Consider the following 20,727-nt stretch of genomic DNA (forward strand, 5'->3'; position numbering starts at 1 on the left):
GACATTAATATTCGTAGCACTACTGACCCGTGTACTTGTATATCCTTCCGGGGGACCGCTTTTCACCGTCTAACAACTATTATCGCTCAGCACGGGACGCGCTCGCATGTATCGGAAGCTTCTCGAATGTTATTAGTGTTTCAACCCGTTATATGTTGTCACCGAAGCTTGCGTAAACTGATTGCATGTGCAATGGGAATTGTGTTCAGGTTCGCCCAATCACAGAAAGGGCACAACTTTGCCCAATAAAATTCTAGTTTCATATATCACAGTTTTGCTGCCTTCTTCCCCATAAGTACTACGTGGCACTATGTTGTACTGAAGACTCTTTGTCATTCGTTATTCCAATAAGCAGGCACTATTGGCTCGTTTACTTAAGCAACAAATGTAACAAGTTGTCCACGTAGGGATTCGAGCTGAGAAGCTAATAAAAACGACTAATAATGTAGCAGTATTGGCATTGATTTACAAACTGAAGCTATCGATAAAGTACAATCAAAGCGGACAATGACTTTCATTTATTTTGCTAATGTAGAACTATCGTAATTGATTCTTTTTTTTCAGCTCAGACCTCTCGAGCACTTGTATTCAGACTTAAACATATCACAGAACTCTGTAAACTGTAGCTCGCTAAAATACAGCTGTTTTATAGATCATGGACCACTAATGTACGATTATTAAAACATTGTACGCAGAAATGCGGAAAATGGGAGTAAGTTTGCCCAGTGCACCGCACTTTAAAACAAATTTGTAACCATCACTAAGGCTTCAAAATTTGAAATCCCCGCGACGGTGCGAACAATGAGGTCCCAGCGCGTGGTGGTAGTATGACCGGTAATTTATTGTTTATTAAAGTAAATAAAATAAAACTGCAATAGGAAGCGAAACAAATTACTACTGATGGCACTGTATCTGAGTAGTGGAGTCTGCTGACACCTGAACAGCGCTGGGCAGTGAGGAGAAGGGGCATAAAAGACAGAGGAGAGGGAGAGATGATAGCAGAAAGGAGAGAGTCTATTTGCACTCTGTAAACTAATTAGCGACTGCGCCGTAAGGAGCGGGGACCCGAATGGGACAAGTGCACTTCCCTTCGTCTTTTTGATAGAACTTCATCGGCGCTAGCCGAAAGCGTTCTGCTACCGCTTGCAGCTAGAAACCCTGCCGTGGGCCGGTTTATATCGACACTTCAGGTACGATATAATTCTCGTGCACAGCCTCATGCTCAATTACGTACTCGAAATTTTAATTGTGTGGAAAAAAGCTAAAATGTATTCGTGCGACATCCCTTCATGTCACTGCATGCATCTTCTTTTAACTAGGCTCGCTATTCTCTCCATCAATCTAATTCAATTATCGATTCGCAATCCAGTAATGCCCGAGGTAACGGTGCTTCACCGTAACGACGCAGTGCCATGGTGAAAGCGATCGGCTTATATCGTTTTCGAGAGTAAGCTCTAAGGGAAATGAAAATAAAATCTGGCATGCAGGGGCTCGGTTAACTGAAGATCGTATCTACGAAATTTTAAAATTCGGGCGCAATTGGTATGTTCATAATCATTACTGAAAATGACACACGCACTCAGACACATTCGCCTAAGTGAAGCTCAATCTCTGGAACCTTGGACGAAGAACTCTAGTACGCACAAGAACACCAAAGCCCTAAGGGACGTATTCAAGGCAACTGCTCCATACGAGTGTTTGAGACTATATACGTGAGTGAACATTCCTCTGCGGATGTGCGTGCACTGACTATATAGTGGTTCAGAAGGAACCAGGCGTTGCCATCTGCTACCCTCATGTAAGCACGGCTTAGCGCCAACACTCGCTCTCTTTCTCATTTCGTATCTTTATTTACCCCGTTTCTACGCCAAAGGCATAGACTACCGGGCTCGACTATCCTTCGCCTCCTCCTTTTCCTCCGTCAGCCTCTCTCTCTCACTCTCATTTTCTCTCTCGTTAGGAGCACGGCTTTCAGCGTAGCAGTCATTCTCCACCTTCCTTTTAAAGGACCCCTCAGCAGTTCTGGCTATTTCGAACTGACAAGCCCAGTGCATACTATGCGCGCTGACGATCGTGCCTGAAAAGTATTAGACAGCTACGCGCCACGAAAACAGCTGGAATTACAAACGAAACACCATTGCGCCCTTCTCGCGGATGCTGCGCTCTCAGCCGGAGATACGATGTCGCACAAGTACGGCAACGCAATTCGCAGTACTGTGACGTCACTCACAGTGACACCGACTTTGATAAGTGTTCAAGGCAACAGCAGTTGTTTGTTTTATATGTTTCTTCAATAGAGGAATTAAAGTTTAGAGAAATAATAAAACAGACAAACCGTATATCGGCCTGTCCTAGTTTTACTTCATACCGTAGCAAGGGAGATGTACTTCTGTTTCGTCTGCTTATTCCCACGTCGTGCGGTGGCGCGCACGGAGAACGAAACTATCATTTTGTGCTGTGTTCGAGCGCGTGATCATGCTCTGTTATCGGCTTGCCTCGGCCTCAGTGATCGTGTAGCACTGACTTATACCGTAAGTCAGGTGTTCTGTGCACCGAGCGCAAAATCGTGCGCTGCTCGCGAAACGAGCGAAACTCGACAGCTAGCGTGCTAGACCTTCACAAGAAGTGCACCGCACTGGAAAAAAAAAAGTGAGGAAAAGAAAAGAAGGCGGGGTCCATGACACGCGCGTCACGCGATCGTCCCACTCCGGTATGGAAGAACGCAGGGAAGGCGTTGCGCTTGCGGATTCTATACGGCGGTAAGTGGAGAGTGTCTATGTTGGCGGCGCCACCCGCCTCATGAACTCATGCGTTCACGGTACTTTAAACAATTCTATCTCGGTTATTATTGAGTCAATTTGAAAAAAATTCTTGTGGTAACCGCTCCCTAGAGTGCACGTAACAATGTCCAGCGTATAAACAAAATTTTTGATGCTGCCGCTTTTAACCCCTATCTTATAACTCCAGTATAGGGTGCCGAACCGGAGACTACTATCTGGTTAACCTCCCTGCCTTTCCTCTTCATCTCTCTCTCTCTCTCTCTCTCTCTCTCTCTCTCTTATGTGGCCTGGTAAGAGACAGCTAGACGTTAGTCAGTGAAGTTTCGTCGTCGTCATCGTCGTGGGGGCGCCGTTTTGTCAATGTCGCAACGTCGTCATCATCTCCACGTCATCATTGCCATGCGACCGTATTTGTCGTTGCCCTCATTTGCCACTGTCACCACATATCGCAGTCGTCGTCTTCACTGTCATCGTGACATTCTTGTACTATCAACTGCTTTGCGCAGAAATGACTAAGCATTGCCAAAGATGTCCGAGTCTGTGTCGCTTCATTTATTTTTTCTCGGCAGTGTCACCTTGAAACACTTATTCCAGTACAAATATGCATAAGTATTATAATATGACATTCTCATTTCTATTTTAAAAACAATGCTACAATTAGGTTCTGGGATGGATAAATAAAAGCCCGGAAAAGATTATGAACCGTCTCCCTTCTATTTTATATCTATGCTTCACGCAATGCATCATTAGTGAGCTTAACGGTAAAAGGAACGAGGGAGATAGTGATGGCAATGTTTTCTTTTTTCGAAGCTTTCGCTTCCCTTTATGAACCTGCTCCTCACTGCGCCGACAAGAAAATTGACTGGTGGTTGTGACACAGAAAAAAAAATGCATTTCATGTAAGACCAAGACAAAGAAACGCCCAAGAACAGGCTGTTCACCTGATCAAGACACTGCTGCTGTCAACTAAAGTGTGTCTTGCTATGTTTTAAAGCGCTTGTCTCTCTGGCAACGCTGCAAGTGAGAACGCTGTCTTAAACAACATCGTCCGCGCGGGAATGTTATCCTAGACATCATACGCAGTCATCGTAGAATATTGGGGACTGCGCAACTCCACGCGGAGACGACGCTTGGAAACCGAGGGGCTTTTCAACTTTCGCCATGTTGCACCAAAATGCCCAGTTTTATTGCAGCTTCGTCTTTATTTATTTGGTTTTCCTTGGGAAAGGGGTAGGGGTTCTTTCTATTGTTCTGACCTCTCAAACATATTTTTTTCTCGAGGGATGAAGTTGAGCTCGATGGTGCAAGCGCCTTTACTTTCTAGCGCAGACGTTGTCAAGGAGATGAGAGAACGAGTGTCCTTGTGAGGTCGTTGCATCTTGATCCCGCCGCCTTGCTCACTCGGTAACACGATGTTTTACAGATAGTGAGGCGCCGCATTTTTGTTCGTTGCAGACAACGCCTGATAACGTCGAGAAGTCGCGCTTCGTCTCTTAAGAATCATGCAAGTGTGACCGTACACGTCGGCACTGTACGGTATTACTTTAGTCATCTTTTTCGAAGGGCAAGAAGAAATAACAAGGACGAGCACAGGAATCTTTATTTACGGTTTTAAAACTTGATTTCAGATATTCTGTGAGTGGCCTCTGAGATTCTGCTCAGCGGTTTAGCAACACATGCGCGCTTCCCCATCTCGAAGGCCATGTACGGACAATTATTGGCTCTGCGTGAAAAGTAACACCATAGGAATCACACGCGGGTCTTTTTTCTCCCTATCGCTCCTAGACAGATGTGCCCATTCCCGGAGAGTGCAGATGCAGATTCACCGCATTTTCTTTATTTCCTCAATAGCAGCGGTCTGCTTCTCACCATCAGCTTTGCTAGCGAAGACCTGCGAGATGATAAGGGACGAAGAAGAAGGTACGATTTCAAGGACGCCCCAGTGGCGTCGTACAGAACGCCAAGGAATGCGACATACGGGCTATGGTCATTCCTTTCACGAGTCATGGCAATCCGAAGGAGTCGAGCCCCCGACCAATTCTATTTCAATTGGATAAATGCGATATTATATGACGACGTGAGTTTTTGAAGCTGTAATTATAGGCACGAAGAAGCGTGTATTCTCAGGCTCCACGCCACAGACTGGACTAGTGCACAGTCGGCATCAAAAGTTTGCGAACCTAGGGATTTCATAAAGCGTTGGGGAATCCCCGAGCATTTTCTTCCCCCAGCCAATCAAAACGTGCAGCCCTATGTTCTTCGCATATGCTAGTACAGCTTGAATAACCGAATATCAGACTGCGTGCTCGGGCTGCGGAAATGTTGGGCGCTTTTCTCAAATCCTGCGGTCCACAAAATGTTCGAGGACGGCTGTACGTCTTCAAGGCAAGACAAATTCTCTTTGCATTTGGGATTGAGGTATCAACCTCGTCCGCACCTATAACATTCTTACTCGTTTCCATATCTCGGTCGATGCTGGACCGACTCGCTAGATGCGATGACAGTCGATAACGGCTCTACTGGTACCTATAAATGCGCAACCTGTCCTTGCTCTCTAACTTCGTTGCCTTCTTTTTACTCTACATAAATGCAAACTCACTTTTTAGACGTAAACTGAGATCAAGAACATTAATGATATGCAAGAAGCTTAGAATACGTGATATTGCAATGATTCATGCATGGCTAATTCTCTCGTTCACTATAGATTGATTCTTTACATCATCTTGAAATCCTAACTCTTTCGTTTCATTACCACGCAACTATTATTCAGCCGCCTAATTTCCCTTTCTTTCGTTGATCCGGCCAAGAAACGTTCGCCGTGCGCTGCAGTTCAAACTTCTCACAGCATTCAGGAGAGAAAAGAAACACAAGAATTGGCCGTTTGCTCTAAATGCGCTACGGCCCGTTGCAAGGGCTGTCAGAGCCACGTGCTCCTTCCTGCTTACTGCGGCTTAATTTCTCGCCTTCGGGGTCACGCCGGTTCCATTTCTTAATCAGACGGCGCATTGGCGCCTGCTTATTCCCCGGGATCGCTAGCCGAGTGCGAGCACGGTGTGTATGCTGCTGTCCGAATGCGCCTTGTATAATCCCTGAGGGAAAACGGACAAAAACGCCCGAAAAGAAGGGAGAAAATGCGTAAGGAAATAAGGAAGAGGCGCAACTTTAGGAAGCTAGCGCGGTGGTGGTGGTCCGAAGAACGAGAACGCCAGCAGCAAGCAGTAGCAGCAGTAGCGGCAAGAGGAGTGCCACCCATCCTTTCCCCTCCTTCCCTATTTTCCCCCGATCGGGAAACTGGACCCCGGAGGACCTAATGGAATCAAGCCCGCGCCGCAAATGGCCACTGTGGCCCTCCCAAAGCCCTCATAATCATCACCAGGAGCGAGTACTTGCGGCTGCGGCCACTCTAAAGGCAGCAAGGGAGACGGGAAGACGACGGGGGGGAAATAATGTAGGGAAGAGACTGGTGGTTAGGGTGCTGCATACGCCGGAGGCGCGTCTGTGGGCACGTGGTAGATGGGGGATACGGAAGGGACGCGCTGGAAGAAAGGGCGGCAGCCTAACTGCTGCTGCTACTACGTCGTCGGGGGCGCCGTTAAATGGTGCTAGACGACGCGACGAGCACGCAGATTAAATGGGAGTCGCGTGGCACCAGCTCTGCTTTCATGGCTTACCGCGAAGTCGCCGCCGACTCGGTTGCTGTCGAACGCGACCGTGTGACGCCGACGATGAAGCAGGCTCCGCGAGAAAGCTGTGCTATAGCGTAGAGCGCGAAGGAGACGGCGGTGTAAGGTGCGCGGCATAGAGGACAAGGTGTACATCGCTATATGGAGAAGCTACGAGCCGCAAAAAAGCGCCTAGGTATAGGAGTTGTGTAGAGAGAGAAATCATAAACTTTATATAAAATAGCACGTGAGTGAAGCGGGTATAGGTTGCTCCCCCGCTCTGCAGTGCTGCAGTGCTCCTCCTCTTTGCAGACCAGAATTCCAGCGGCCTTAGCTGCCTTTCTCGCTCGGTTGACCTGCTCCAGCTGGTCCGTGGAGTCGGAGCGGGACAGCGCTGTCTCCGATTGCCGTGTGGTGCACTGTGTTACGAGTGTGAGCTGTGGTGTGCTCGCGCATGCCCACACCTTGTGCAGGGTGTATCGGAGTGCGCACTCTTTTCAACACGCGCCGATCGACCCAACCAGCAGAAGCAGCCGTGAGAATGGAAACTTTTAAAAGGCCGCGTTGTCCATGAAGTTTGTTTTCTTGTGAACTTTAACACATATTTTCAGTTTGTAGGGAGTATGCCCACATGTATGCACAAATATATTGGGACATGCTACTGTTACTTCCTGCACATATTTCTCTTTTTGTCTACATTGTTACAGAGCGACAGGACAAAGCGTGTGATTGTAGGGAGGAGAAAGGGGGCGCACCAGCTGCTCGAACGGCCCAACATGCACCATGCCTGTGAGCCTGTAAATATCCTCTAAATAACCTTGAAGACATTTCTCTTTACCTTCCGCCTCGGTCAAAATATGTGCCTTATAGAGACCCCTACAACCAATAGCATAAGGCAAGATGTTCATAGGCTTTCTATGCACAGCCTACTGGCTACATAATATCTGCAATGATTCACCTTTCCCCCCAACACCCTTGCTCCCAATAGATTGGCCCATGGGCTCCCAATAGAATGGTGAACGAAAATTTGCAAACGATAACCAGGACGAACGTCGTCAAGCCAGAGAATGGCCCGAGAGACCAGCGAGGTACAGCGGTGGGATGCAACATGAGACTTCGTCCGATCCTTAGCATTGAACCTTTAGCCTTGTTGAATAATCATCCTCTCTTAGGACCACCTTTTAACTTGACGAAATCGCAAAATCGATCGCGTCCTGTGCGAGTGAGGGAACTTGAGTTCTGTCTCGTTTCAACGAATTGTATACACCAACTGGGAAAAGAAACTAAGGTTACGGCATGGGCCTGTTCATATGTCACCGCAAAATCATTCAGTGTAGCGCTACCAGCACATGAACACGAAGGACGAACAGGGCTCAACAAATACGAACCGTATGTGTGAATGCATAGCGCTCTTTCTACGCTGTGTTCGTGCAATCTTTTCGCTACATTGAATGCTTGCGGGAAAATGGAGTCCCCAAACGAGCCGCGCGCCTTGGCGATGTGAAATATCAAAGTGCCCCAATCGCATCCTTGGAAATTCGCAGATCTGTGCGCAGATCAGGGTGTCGCGTCCTCGCCGTGCTTCCACATGTTATATATATATATATATATATATATATATATATATATATATATATATATATATATATATATATATATATATATATATATAACCTGAGCTTTGTCACCCTCCTCGTTGCGCCAAGTGAAGACGATGTGGCGACCACGTTACGCCTCGTACGGCGAGCGCACACACGCGAGGTAAGTGTCAGATGAACAAAGCCGTGAAAAAGAAAAAAAAAGGAAAGCAAAGCAGAACCGTCGAGCCTGAGAATTGTTCCACGGCTCGCAACGAAAAACTTTCCACTTCGAACTCATTGCGAAGCAGCGTGTCGTCTCCTTATGCCGGGTGTGTTGTCTTCAGCAACGCGACCGGAATTGAGAACGGCCCGCACCAGATCGCCCAGAATGCCCGGAGAGCTCGACGGAGCGAGTGTATATAGTATATACGAACATTGTACGGGGCCGCCTCGTTGTTCCCTTCTTGGACGATGTTCTGTTTCTTTTTTTGTTTGTTTGTTTTTTTCTTTACTGTGTCGGTGTGTGAGTGGGCGCTCGTGCTTAGATTTTCACTGTCTAGCCAATTTAGTGCCTGCGCTCTTTTCGTACTTCCCCCTGGATTCCAAGAACCCCTGAGGACCCCAAAAGAAAAAAAAAGATAAGAATATGAGCTACAAAGCTTATCTCGTGGAATGCTTCAATGCGAACCCACTGATCGTGACCGAGTTATTGAAAGGCGTTTGTGTAACTTAACCGACGCTATATCGCGCCGTTCTCGCCGCCTCGGGTTGAGAAACCGTCGTTGCCGACATCGCGACAGCACGCTTCAAATGTATGGGCGGGCACGTTTCACGCAGGGTAAGGCGAGCAGCTGCAGGGTCTGTCGCATTGCGCGCGGAGCGCAGATTTTCGAGCTTAACGAGCTGGCCGAAAACAGAAAGCGCCGCAGTGGGCGTACTTCTTTTTTGGGTGTTGTTGATGAATAGAGTGTACTAACGCATACTACAAAAGAAAATTACCACCCTTCGAATGAAGACAGTTTCCTGGAATACTCGTTTCTTAACCCTTAAAGCGTTGCTGATATGCTTTTGTGTTCTAAAAGCCTTAAGGAAGAAAAGCCACACATTTCATCCCGTCAGTTTCTTTTCACATTACTCTTACTCAAACCTGTTACACTGCTCCCTCAAGGTCATACAAATAGTGTCGCATATCTCCGTACGTTTAGAACCTGACGAGAAAAAAAAACAGACGATCGGCAGACGATCCACAAGCAACGCTACGTGACTGGAATGGAATGGCGCGGCAAGCAGCACGTGTAGAGAGAGCGAGATAGGAAAGGCGTGTAGGAAGGCAGGGATGATAACGAAAGGAAATTCAGATTTGCTACCCTGCAGGGGAAGAGGGGGGGGGGGGGGGGGTGACGGGGGGTTTATGGGGTAGCCCTCCAAAAAAGAAAGCGACAGGAGCACAAACGAAGTAACCCGCGTGCGCTTTGTTCATTATTTTTAGCGTTCAGAGTGCTTATCCTTCAGAGTGATGTGTCTTGTCCCTGAGGAATTTCTCCGCATCTTCTCTTGCAATGCCCTCCTCAACCCCTCCGGTCGCCACGCCAAACCACAGCTGCAGCGCGTAGGTTCAAAATTCTAGATTGTTTACCACAACGCACTCTAATAAATGCTTCTGAGCTTCTAAAAATAATTTCAGTAGTTGGCTGCAGCTGAAAAGTGTCTCCAGTGTAGAGAGAGAGAGAGAGAATACAGAGGAAGGCAAGGAGGTTAACCAAAGGTAGTTCCGGTTGGCTACCCTGCACGGGGGAAGGGCTAAAGGGGATAAAAAGAGAAAGAGAGTGGAAGGGGGAGATAGAGAGAAAGCGAGACGAGCACTAACAAAGCGCGTACACTATAGAGCCGTAGTGGGCGGTGTTCTTAAAGTATATCGTTAAGCCCCCTAGACCGCAGGAACTTTAATAACGCGAGTAAGGACTTTGAAGCAGGAAGACTGGTGTAGCACATGGGATTTGAAGCTCCAACTTCATACACAAGTATACATTTACGTGCAATTCAAAATCCTTTTTTGCAGGCGGGAAATACCTGCAAGCAGTAAGATGATAGTGCTTTGCCACAATATGACGTTTGTCTCTGCCCAGGAAATTCGGAGGACCATGCGTCGTCCAGCCCGGTTCTTACAGCGATCGTCCGCCACCCTCCAAGTGCGATAAGCGCGGTATCAAGCCTGCGCAAGCAAGGTCGCCTTTCCCTCAACAGGCCAGGGCACCAGAGGGCCGCTAGTCGTCTCAGTGTCACTTTTAAAAACACGGACTGATTCGCAGCCTTCTGCAGTCGGCGGCAATTCTTCGCCCCAATCTGACGTTCGTCTCTACCCAGGTGAGCTAAGGCTCCTTACTGAATCGTTTACTTTTTGCGTGCCGCCGACTGCTCTATAGGGCTTGATATTTTGTGCACTAGGGTTGGTGCATCCTCCTGTGGCAGCGCCGTACCAATGTCGTCCTGTGCAGATTGCTCTGATCCTCTTCCTGATGAGGCCGTATCACGTGTTGCAAAGAGTGTAAAAAAAACCTTTCATTTGCGCTCATCATGTTCAGGAATCGCAGAATCAACGTTCATTTCGATGGGTTCGTCCAAACGTGACACATGGAAGTGTCGTCATTGCCGACAGCAAAAAAACCGACCGGCGGTAACAGATGCATCTGTTACTGATGAACTTGATGCTCTGCAAAGCCAAATAGGAGCTATAAATCAAAAGCTGGACGGTATCTCTTCCTGTAGACTTGATATCAATTCATTGTTACCACTGCCTGCTAAAATCGATTAGCTTTTGGTGCTGACGTCAACTGTCGATAAGCTCCAGTCTTCAGTTAGTGAGATCCAGAATTCAACTACATTCATCTCAACAAAATACGACGAGTTTTTGGTTAGAATAGAAGCAAGTGAAAAAGAAATCAAGCAAGCCAACTCGGAGGTTTCGTCCCTCGCGCTCAAAGTGCAGGAGCAAGAGATCGAGATCCAGGTGTTGAAAACTGAAATGAATAAACAGGAGCAGTACAGTCTCCCTTTAATCCTGGAAATCCACGGCCTTCCTGCTGCACCTTATGAGCACTTGCGCGCTGTTGCGGCGGACCTTCCCGAAAATTGAACATCAAAGACTTCGATAGCTCTGGCATTCTTGCCATTCATCGCTTACCGAGCCAAAAAAGAAAGATAAAATTCCAGTCATTCTGGTTAAATTTGATTCTGTATCTGTAAAGGAAACTTGGATGGCTTGTCGCCTTAAACTGCAGAACTTATGCAAAACTGATATTGACCACAAGCTTTATTTTAATGCGAACCTAACAGCAGCAAACCGGGATCTGTTCTGGCTTGCCAGAAAAAAAAGGGAAAGGGCAAGAAATATAAGTATGTTTGGACCAAGGACGGAAACGTGTTTGCTAAGGAGGAGGGTGCCTCTTTAATCCGTGTGAACGACGTGAATAATTTGTTGTTCTTAACGTAATTCTTTCAAAGCGGTCTATCATTGCCTACGGAGATCTTTTTCAAAACAATTTCATGGCTCTGTGCGACAGTTTGGTTGACTTTCAAGCACTTGGTCGTCATTTTCCTTTCCATCAACAGTTACCACAGTTCATGTTAATATCCGCAGTTTGCGAAAGCATTGGGACGCATTTTGTACTTACGGTGATAGCATTTTACACACTATGGACGTTTCTGTTCCTACCGAAATAAATATATGCTCGGCCGACTCTATCCTTTTCAATCTTCCAGGATTCGTTTCCTTTTGCTTCACTCGAGACACACAAAGAGGCGGGTGGATAACAATTTTTGTACAGGATACGTTGAGTGTGGAACAGGTAGTGGCTAATTTTTCTAGCGCAGAATCTTCGGCACTGAACATTTCAAACCAACTTAGACATATTTCACTCTTGGCAATATATAAACGACCCTCAAGTAACTTGTCCTTGTTTCTTAACGAGCTGGAGGCACATTTACAAAGGATGGCGTTAGTTCCTAACATATGCCTAGTAGGCGATTTAAATATATATATTCTTAATCCCATTGTAACCTCGGCATGTGATTACATAGATATAATTGCAAAATATGGCCTGGAATGTATTGACATTCTAACTAGGGAAGAATTGCTTCTTAAAAATTTAATACAGTCTTGTATTGATGACTTCAACATCCGCACGGAGTCTGCTTCAGTTCATGATGCAGTGCTACAACAGAAAGTTGCCGACCGTTACTTCATAGCTTGTCAGTTACGCTTTCGTTCTCGGTCGTCATCATGTTCTAGCTCCAACACTTGCCATCCTGTTACCGATACGGCTACTTCTGATAAACTGGTCGCCTTGTTCGACTGGTCAGGCCTGCTTGAAGATACCGATACGTAAGAGCTATATAATGAATTTTCACGTTCGATGGACATTATACATAAATCTAGTGAAAGGACACTTTACGTTCGCCAACGCCGCTCGAACCAGCCCTTGATGAATAGCATATTATCCGCCATCAAAGAAAAAGACCTTCTTTGGCAACGGTGCAGGCGTTCGCCTAGTGATTGCATTCTGCGTACACAGTTTAAAACATTTCGAAATAAAGTAAATGCCCTTATTCGTGCAGCCAAACGTTCGTACAACAGAAACCGCTTTTGCCAGTCTCGTAGAAATCATAGGAAAACGTGGTCCCTGATAAACGAGGTGAGAGGATTACCTTCAATTTCGGCTCAAGATATTCAGAATCATTTTGATTCAGATTTATCAACATTCGCTGACAATGTTAAGCAGTGTTTCGCTCAGTTTTCTGGAGTGTCTAAGCAATCATGTTACACTAGTAGCAATACTACTCCGGTAATTGAATCCGCTTTCCTACCCACTATCACGGAAGAAGAGCTTCACTTATTTACTTTACGTTATTAGGCAGCTTCGGCCGGCATCAATCACCAGGTATTGATAAAATTGGCATGTTTGACCTTTACAGGAATTTCTGCGTTCTGAAGAATGTCTTGGTAGAATTCCTAAACGGGGCAATTACAAGCGGAAGTATTCCTACACGGTTAAAAACGGCCGTAGTTCGACCACTTCTAAAAGGTGGTGATGCTAAGTGTGTGCATAATTATCGCCCCATTTCTATCTGTCCTGCCTAGTTTAGCAAAAGCTCTAGAAAAACATATATTCTTAGTAATGAACAGATTTATTTACAAAAGGGGGGTGGGGTGTCCGACTGTCAATAGGCTTTTATTGAAGAGAGGGGCACTCAGCTTTATTAGAGGCATTGAGTGACCATTTATTTTCTTCACTTTAAAAAAATATTGTATGTTCTGCACTTTTTTTAGATGTGGCAAAAGCCTTTGACACGGTATGCCATTCGATTATGCTAGAGAAACTCTACAATATAGGTTTTCGAGGACCTTTCTTTCGATTGTTACACAATTTCCTTACAGATCGCTCCGAGATTGTTTCCATTTCAAGCATTTGCAGTTCCCGTGTTTTTCTGAAGGCCGGTGTGCCACAAGGTATCATACTGTCTCCCTTACTTTTTTTTGTATGCGTTAACGACATGTGCAATGTGCTATCCATCTGCAAGTTATTTCAATATGCAGATGATACCACACATTTAGCCACACATGTGTATTTTCCAGACGCATTCTGAATGCTTCAAAATGACGTTGGAAAAATAATGGATTGGTTTGGTGCGAATGTAATTCACATCAATCATTCTAAATCAAAGTTGGTTTGCTTCCGTAACCCACTCAAGGGTGTTTCACTTTCTTCTTCACTTTGTCTGCACAGCTCTCGATGTATTAATTGTTCCTGCCCTACAACAAATTTTTCGGACTCTTTAAAGTATTTGGGCATAAGGTTTGATTCTAGTCTTCTTTTTTCTACTCACTTATCTTACATGCGTCAACGTTCGTAAAATCGCCTGTTTACTGTGCCGCATCAAAGTGTTTTTGCCCTTGTCTGTCAGGAAACTTTTGGTTGACTCGTTAGCCTACAGTGCGTTCAGATATGGGATTACGACATTCGTACATTGTTCCGGTACCTGGCATCAACGTTGCTAAAGTGTATGTTAAAAAGCGTTCCTGATGGCGTATACAGATCACAAGAGATGAACCTTTTTCAGATGCTAAAAATGCCGAACATGCTCACACTGTTTGTTCAAACAGTGGTAGTGAAACAGTTCTGGGCGGATACCTTTAAAGTCTCCACTGTGCTTTGCCGTCCTTTACGTCATGCACCTGCTTTTTCAGTTCTTCACACACCTACAAGATTTGGCAGATATACTCGAGCCTTTTATGTTCCAGACATATTCAAATTCTTCTGAAATTTCTTCTTGTGAGTCTATACGCGATATTCGCAAAATCTAAAGGAACTGTACACGGAGTGATTACAGGTGTCATATCTTTAGTTTCCCTGTCATTGTGAAACGCGTCTTTGCTTCCAGGTTGTTTGTTGTTGTTGTTGGTGGTGTTGTTTGTTTATATTTTTTGTTATCTTTTTCTTTTGCCTTGCACTTTATCGCTCTCTACCTTAGGTTTCAATGTCGTTTTTATTTTATTTCTTAAAGAATGTAAAAAAGGTCAGTCTTTGTGGCTTAGTCTTGTTACTGACTGCCGGGTTTCGCGTGACAAGCAACTGTGATGGCTTAGGCAAACCTGCTTTTTCTATTTGTACTCGCAGATCTGATAATAAATTATACTATTATTATTATTATTATTATTATTATTAGTAGTAGTAGTAGTAGTAGTAGTAGTAGTAGTAGTAGTAGTAGTAGTAGTAGTAGTACTATTATTATTGTAAACAGAACCTAGCTATATTGCGCATATGTACTCTAACTAGGCTTCTGCAAGGTCATGGTAATGGCAACAGCAGCGGTCATTACCACTGCGAGTCGGCGAGGGCTATCTTACAAGTAGTAGGGGTACTTCCTTCGGTCTTCGCGGAATCTGCCGCGTGCGCCGTCATCACAATAATAATAATAATAATAATAATAATAATAATAATAATAATAATAATAATAATAATAATAATAATAATAATAATAATAATAATAATAATAATAATAATAATAATAATAATAAGCACCATCCTGTTTACTTGGCACAAGTCGCCACAAAAAAAGAATCCTACTTGTACAGCTGCAGGATTCATTCTTCGGTCTGCGAGTTGTTCCTATCGTTGTCTTCGTTACGGTTGTTGTTTTTGACGTCCTTGTCGTCTCGAGCCGGCTGCGCCGGCTTGGGTGATATCTGAGGCTTTTCTTGAAGTGACACCGTTGTTTATTTATTTCTTCATTTCTTCATTTATTTATTTATTTATTTATTTATTTATTTATTTATTTATTTATTTATTTATTTATTTATTTATTTATTTATTTATTTTTATCACGCTGATACCCATTTGGCCTAGCTTCACTACTTGATAACACATGTTCGCGTTTGCGCCATTGATGTCTGGCACGATTCCCTGACGGATTGCAATCGCAATGAAAGAGATATAAATAAGATACGAAAGGCAGGGAGGTTACCCGGAAGATAAAAATCCAGTTTGCTACCCTGCAAACTTCATGCAATCTCCCTCTTTTTCTATGTGTGTGCATATTTGTTTTAATCGCAATGAAGAACGTTGATGGCATATGCGCTTAGGTGTGTATACAGATAGTGGCAGCAATCGAAAACGCACGACCTGTAAACAATCTGTACATTCCTGTATTCACCTCTTGCTCGTAATACCTCTACAGTTCGCAAACATAAAGAAAGAGAGAGAGAGGCAGAAAGAGAAAACGCATAGGAAGACAGGGAGGTTAACTATGGAATTGAATTATGGGGTTTTACGTGCCAAAACCACTTTCTGATTATGAGGCACGCCGTAGTGGAGGACTCCGGAAATTTCGACCACCTGCGGTTCTTTAACGTGCACCTAAATCTAAGCACACGGGTGTTTTCGCATTTCGCCCCCATCGAGGTTAACTATGGGCGACTTGCAAGACGACTTGCAAGAACATCTAATAACGAATTTAGGAACACGTTCTTAAATGTTCCCTGGACGACTCCTATCCCGTACTAGAGCGCGTTTTTAAATTATTTTTTGCTTTCCTTATTAAATGTTCGTTCAAGCCGCCCCAGGTGTAGTTCTGGTTGGTTACCCTGCATAAAACATGGTTATTATTGAACAGTACGAATAAAATTCTCTTTGCCGTCGATGATGAGAGAGCCTGCGTTCACTTTATTTTAATAAGCAAGGCGTCCGCATCGCCTCGTTACTCGTGTTGTTTAAAAGCGGTAAGGCTGGAAGTTAGGAGCCCAAATAGTTCGGCTAGCACCTAATTTTAAATATGAAAGAAAGAAAACTTGAAACAAAAGCAGCAAGTTTTCGGCCCGTGATCTCTTCTTCTTCGTCCACCAGCGCTGTTTTCCACTTTCCAGCCGATCTAGTATGAAAACTTCGACAGGCATCCTAGTGCTAGGTGACGTTAGCCGCGCTCGGTTTCCATGTGTTTTTACTTTTGGAAACATATCTTTCTTTTGTGTGTGTGTATGTGTGTGTGTGTGTGCGGGGGGGGGGGGGGGGGGTGTCTGATTATAGACGCTGATACGACGCTGTACCGTTCATAGTCCCGAAAAGCAAAAGTTTATTGCAGCGCGCCTGTCCAATTCACTTGAATGTCGCATCCGTATTTGCACCCACGCACAACGCAAACCTCAAAACGACAAAAAAACGACGAGGGGAGACCACCAACTCGAATCTCTTATCAGCATGTTTTCTTCATCGTACTAAAACTTCCGAAAATTCATGCAGTCGTCACACGGCAAGTTGGGGAGCATAATCTTTACATCAGTTTTTATGGGAATCCATATTTGGCCGTCGAACACGCATTCATGTTCATTGTCATTAAGCGCCACAATTTGCAAATGAAAGCCGAAAGTGGTCGGTGCGTTGAAGAAGGAACGTCGTGTTCCGGTTCGCTTTCCATCCTACGCGCAAGTCCCACTGCCATTGGTGCCATACGTCAACAACTGTACAGCGTGCATCAGATGAACTCTCAATCTGCATGTCAACGGATCGTGGCACTGTCCGCTGCAGCTGTGGCCGTGTTAGCTTTTAATTTACAAATTGCTTCAGGCACAGAGTGACGTTTTTACCGCTCGGTTTGCTCCGTTGTTTATTTTTCCATTGTCAGCGTGCCAGCCTCGACAGACTGTGCTCATGTCTAGTTCGGACCACTTACGGCCGAAACATATCCGCCGCTGAATGCAAGATTGCTGAGAAAATCGATTACTCACTTCCAACATGAGCAGCCACATTGATTTCTGCACGTTACAAGCCATGCGCCCGCATTCGAAACAAACGGCCGCTCCTTGAAACGAGAGCGTCATCAATTTAGCCTCCTCATTTATAGTACTAAGTGTAACGCTCTGGGAGCGTCCGCGTGCATGCACGAGCAATAGCCGCTTCATTAGCCCCTGCATTGTGCAAGAAGTGGTCGGTGCCGTCGCAGGATGCTGCAGTTTGCTTCGACATGGCATCACGCATGACCATGTTACAAAAGCGATCGCGTTATGCGCATATTTAAGGACGGAATAAGTACGGACGCCACGCAGAGAAACACGACCATGTTTTGCTGCATCGCTACCCTCCTCGAAGCTGCGTTCGCGTTTTCTTTCTCTCTCGCTTTCTAAATCAGCCTAATGGCAGCCTCGCAGCCAGCCCTGAACTCATATCTATCACTACGGAAAGGAAAAAAGAAACATGCAGTGGTGACCTCCTGGCAAATGGGAGAGAAATGCATCATTACTACGTCGCAACTTTTTGAAGTCCCTTATCCATGATTTTAGGCGCGTTCATCTCATTTCAAAGTGCTGTTTCATGCCCTCACTCGACACTCTTCCTACCTCTTCAATGAGAGAATGGATAACGTTAATGAGACAAATGCATGAAGCGTACCTTGGGCCGTAGTTTCGTATGCTATTCGGAACTGTTTGGGACTGCATTCGGTCGCATAGACTGCACACGTAGCCTAATGGTTCGTCTGCGAGGTCCTTAGTAAAAGTTTATTCTGGCAACATATGGAATCGTGCACTGCAGATATTACTGTGATTATGTTACCCTCGGAAAAACGAAACTGAAAAGCTGGTGGCACAAGCAGATACGGGAAGCGATGGACGAATGACAGAATACATTCCGAGCACAGAGACAGGCAAAAAAGGCCCAGTTTCCACAGGATGAAGTCGACAGAAAATGGGAAAGCTACCGGGAGAAAGGATATGTGGCTCAAATACTGGTTCAAGCAAAGATTAAAAGTGAAAGTGAGCGTTAATCGTCGGAAATATAATAGAAAAGAAGGCGGCACCTAGAATATTTTGGAACCGCACTAACTTATTATACAGGAATTGTGGAACACTACAACATATCCTTAATGAAAATGGAAACAATCTGGAAGGGGACGCGGCATTAAATTGCATCCAAAAAGGTACATTCGAATCATTTCATGACGATAACGAGATGGATCCTGATTATTGAACCAGGAACAAAAAGTAAGAAGCTCTGTTGAAATCATTAGAAAAGAGCTTACGAAATAGGTTAATACCAGACAGTTGGCGACAAAGTATAATCAATGCAATTTATGAAGGTAAGAAGGGAAAATATATAATTAACTCGTATAAACCATTGACCGTTGCATCAGTAATATACAGGCTGGCAATGGAGGCAATTGATAACTGGGAAAATAATAAAAATAATAAAAATATATAATAATAATAAAAAAATAAAAAATATTAATAATAAATAAAAAATAATAAAAAATATAATAATAATAAAAATATGCTATTATTTTCTGCATAGGCAGAAAATAATAGCATATTGGGAGAACTTCAGAATGTCTTCAGAATTGGTAGGCCTCTGGGTGTTTACTTATTTGTTTTACTGAATGTATTTGAATGTCCAGGGAAGAAGAGATACCATTATATGTGGCTCCTTTAGCCATTACCGGAGCGTAACGCAACGTAAATCCCGCATTTTGCGGGATATTTTGGAAAGATAAGGCTTAGGCAAAGGCTGTATGCAGCTTTCGAGGGAGGCTAACTTAGAAAATACCGTTTGCCTAGTATGAGAAGTGATGAGGAGCGAGGAAAAAGTTGATATCTTCTGGGAACTAAAACAAGGATGGCCTTTATCCCCGCTGTTGTTATGATGTGCAAAGTAAGGATAAAAAGTGAGCTAGAATGAATCAATATCGGGTTTAATATCTCGTATAAACAGGTGGGCAGAATAGTATACAGCAGCAGCTCCTAGGTTTGTTGCATGCGGGCGACAGTGTATTGCTTGCTAACAGGCAAAGTGATATGCAATGTCAGGCTAACATCTGCGGACAGGAACGTGAAAATTTAAGATTTCACTTTAGCGTCGGAAAGTCAGATCATATGATATTCAATGAGAACAGTGAACAGACAGTATATGGATGAAGATACTTCCCAGGTCCTTTCTGGCCACGCAGCCATCAAGTCAGCTGCAGGAAACTTGAAAGTGAGTCAAGAGACAGCGAGGTCATCGAGTTTTACTCGGACCGCTGCGATTCCTCGGACGGCCACTAAAAGCTTGTCGCGAACTGAAAGGCAAAAAGAAAATTTCTGCGGGCGTCGTCGCCGGCAAATGTTTCTACGGCAAAGTATATACCATAGCGCTGGTCGCACACTGTGGACCCTATGACCAATTTGCGGCTCCTGAACAGGCAGGTTCTCTCTTTGTTACTCGAGCGAATCGCATGGAATGAGATTAAAGACATGAGAATAAACGCGCGGAAAAATGTCCTGGATGTACACGCTTTAAATCGTAGCGCACTGCAAAGCCTTCGGAATATCACGGAAATCGACAAAGTAAAAGTACGATCAATAATCCCTGCAGGCGGTAACGGCCCTGCTGGCGCCATTTGTGACGTCGACATTTCCATTTCGACCAACAACTTATCAATAATAATGGAACCAATAGAAAACACTCTCATCACGCATCTCACCAGACTCATAAGCACACGCTACGTGAAGCTTGTTTTGAGGGGGACTGTCTTTTCTCTCACATCAAAATTGGCCATGTTCACCATCCAATTCGAGCATACATACCCAAGCCCCTACAGGGTCACGAGTGATTCAAGAGCGGACACGTAAGAAGCATCTGTTTGAACAATGCCATGTGCCCGTGGTGCGCTGAATCCCTTTCACAAGACGCCTGCCGCGCGACTGCCCTAAAGGACTGCCGTGTTTCCCACGAAGCTTGATCGAAAGAACGCCCGCGGATCCTGAATAAACTCGCGGTTCTAAAGTGTATTGTTGGGGATCATTCAACACAGAGGAAGGCTGCCGCTATACTTAGACGCCGACGGTATCGCCACCGAAGAGCGCAACGAAAAGCCGCACCAAGCGACACGCCCTCTTTCGCCAAAGCGGCTGCTGCATCAACGCGTAGTGCCACTATGGAAGATACTGTGAAAACGAAGAAAGTGGCAATGCTAGATCATCCTGAAAAGTCCGCGCTTCCAAGCGCGCAATCAGCCCCGGACACACCTCGAATACCGCCGCCATCGACAACCTCACGAACCGCTGATGTAACGACGACTGAAGACCGCCAGATCATAATAAAGCTGCGGTCGCTGATGGATGGTGTGCGTGTTCTACTCAGTGACATGAAAACCCCGTTTGCGCAGAGCACGCTGCGGGTGCTG

At 45.0% G+C, this 20,727-nt stretch overlaps 1 protein-coding gene and 1 long non-coding RNA gene across 6 annotated transcripts in view; one reads left to right on the forward strand and one right to left on the reverse strand.

Moving 5' to 3' along the window:
* Window positions 1-20,727, reverse strand: part of LOC135909324 (lachesin-like) — a 441,203-nt gene that overhangs the window by 370,865 nt on the left and 49,611 nt on the right. The gene's annotated exons all lie outside the window — the stretch shown is intronic.
* LOC139054551 (uncharacterized) overlaps window positions 10,174-20,727 on the forward strand; it is a 28,775-nt gene continuing 18,221 nt past the window's right edge. The window contains exon 1 of the long non-coding RNA XR_011511313.1: window positions 10,174-10,386. This is a non-coding gene — a long non-coding RNA (uncharacterized lncRNA). The remainder of the gene's footprint in view (window positions 10,387-20,727) is intronic.

Source organism: Dermacentor albipictus, chromosome 1 (genome assembly GCF_038994185.2).
Source record: "Dermacentor albipictus isolate Rhodes 1998 colony chromosome 1, USDA_Dalb.pri_finalv2, whole genome shotgun sequence".
Lineage (NCBI taxonomy): Eukaryota > Metazoa > Arthropoda > Arachnida > Ixodida > Ixodidae > Dermacentor > Dermacentor albipictus.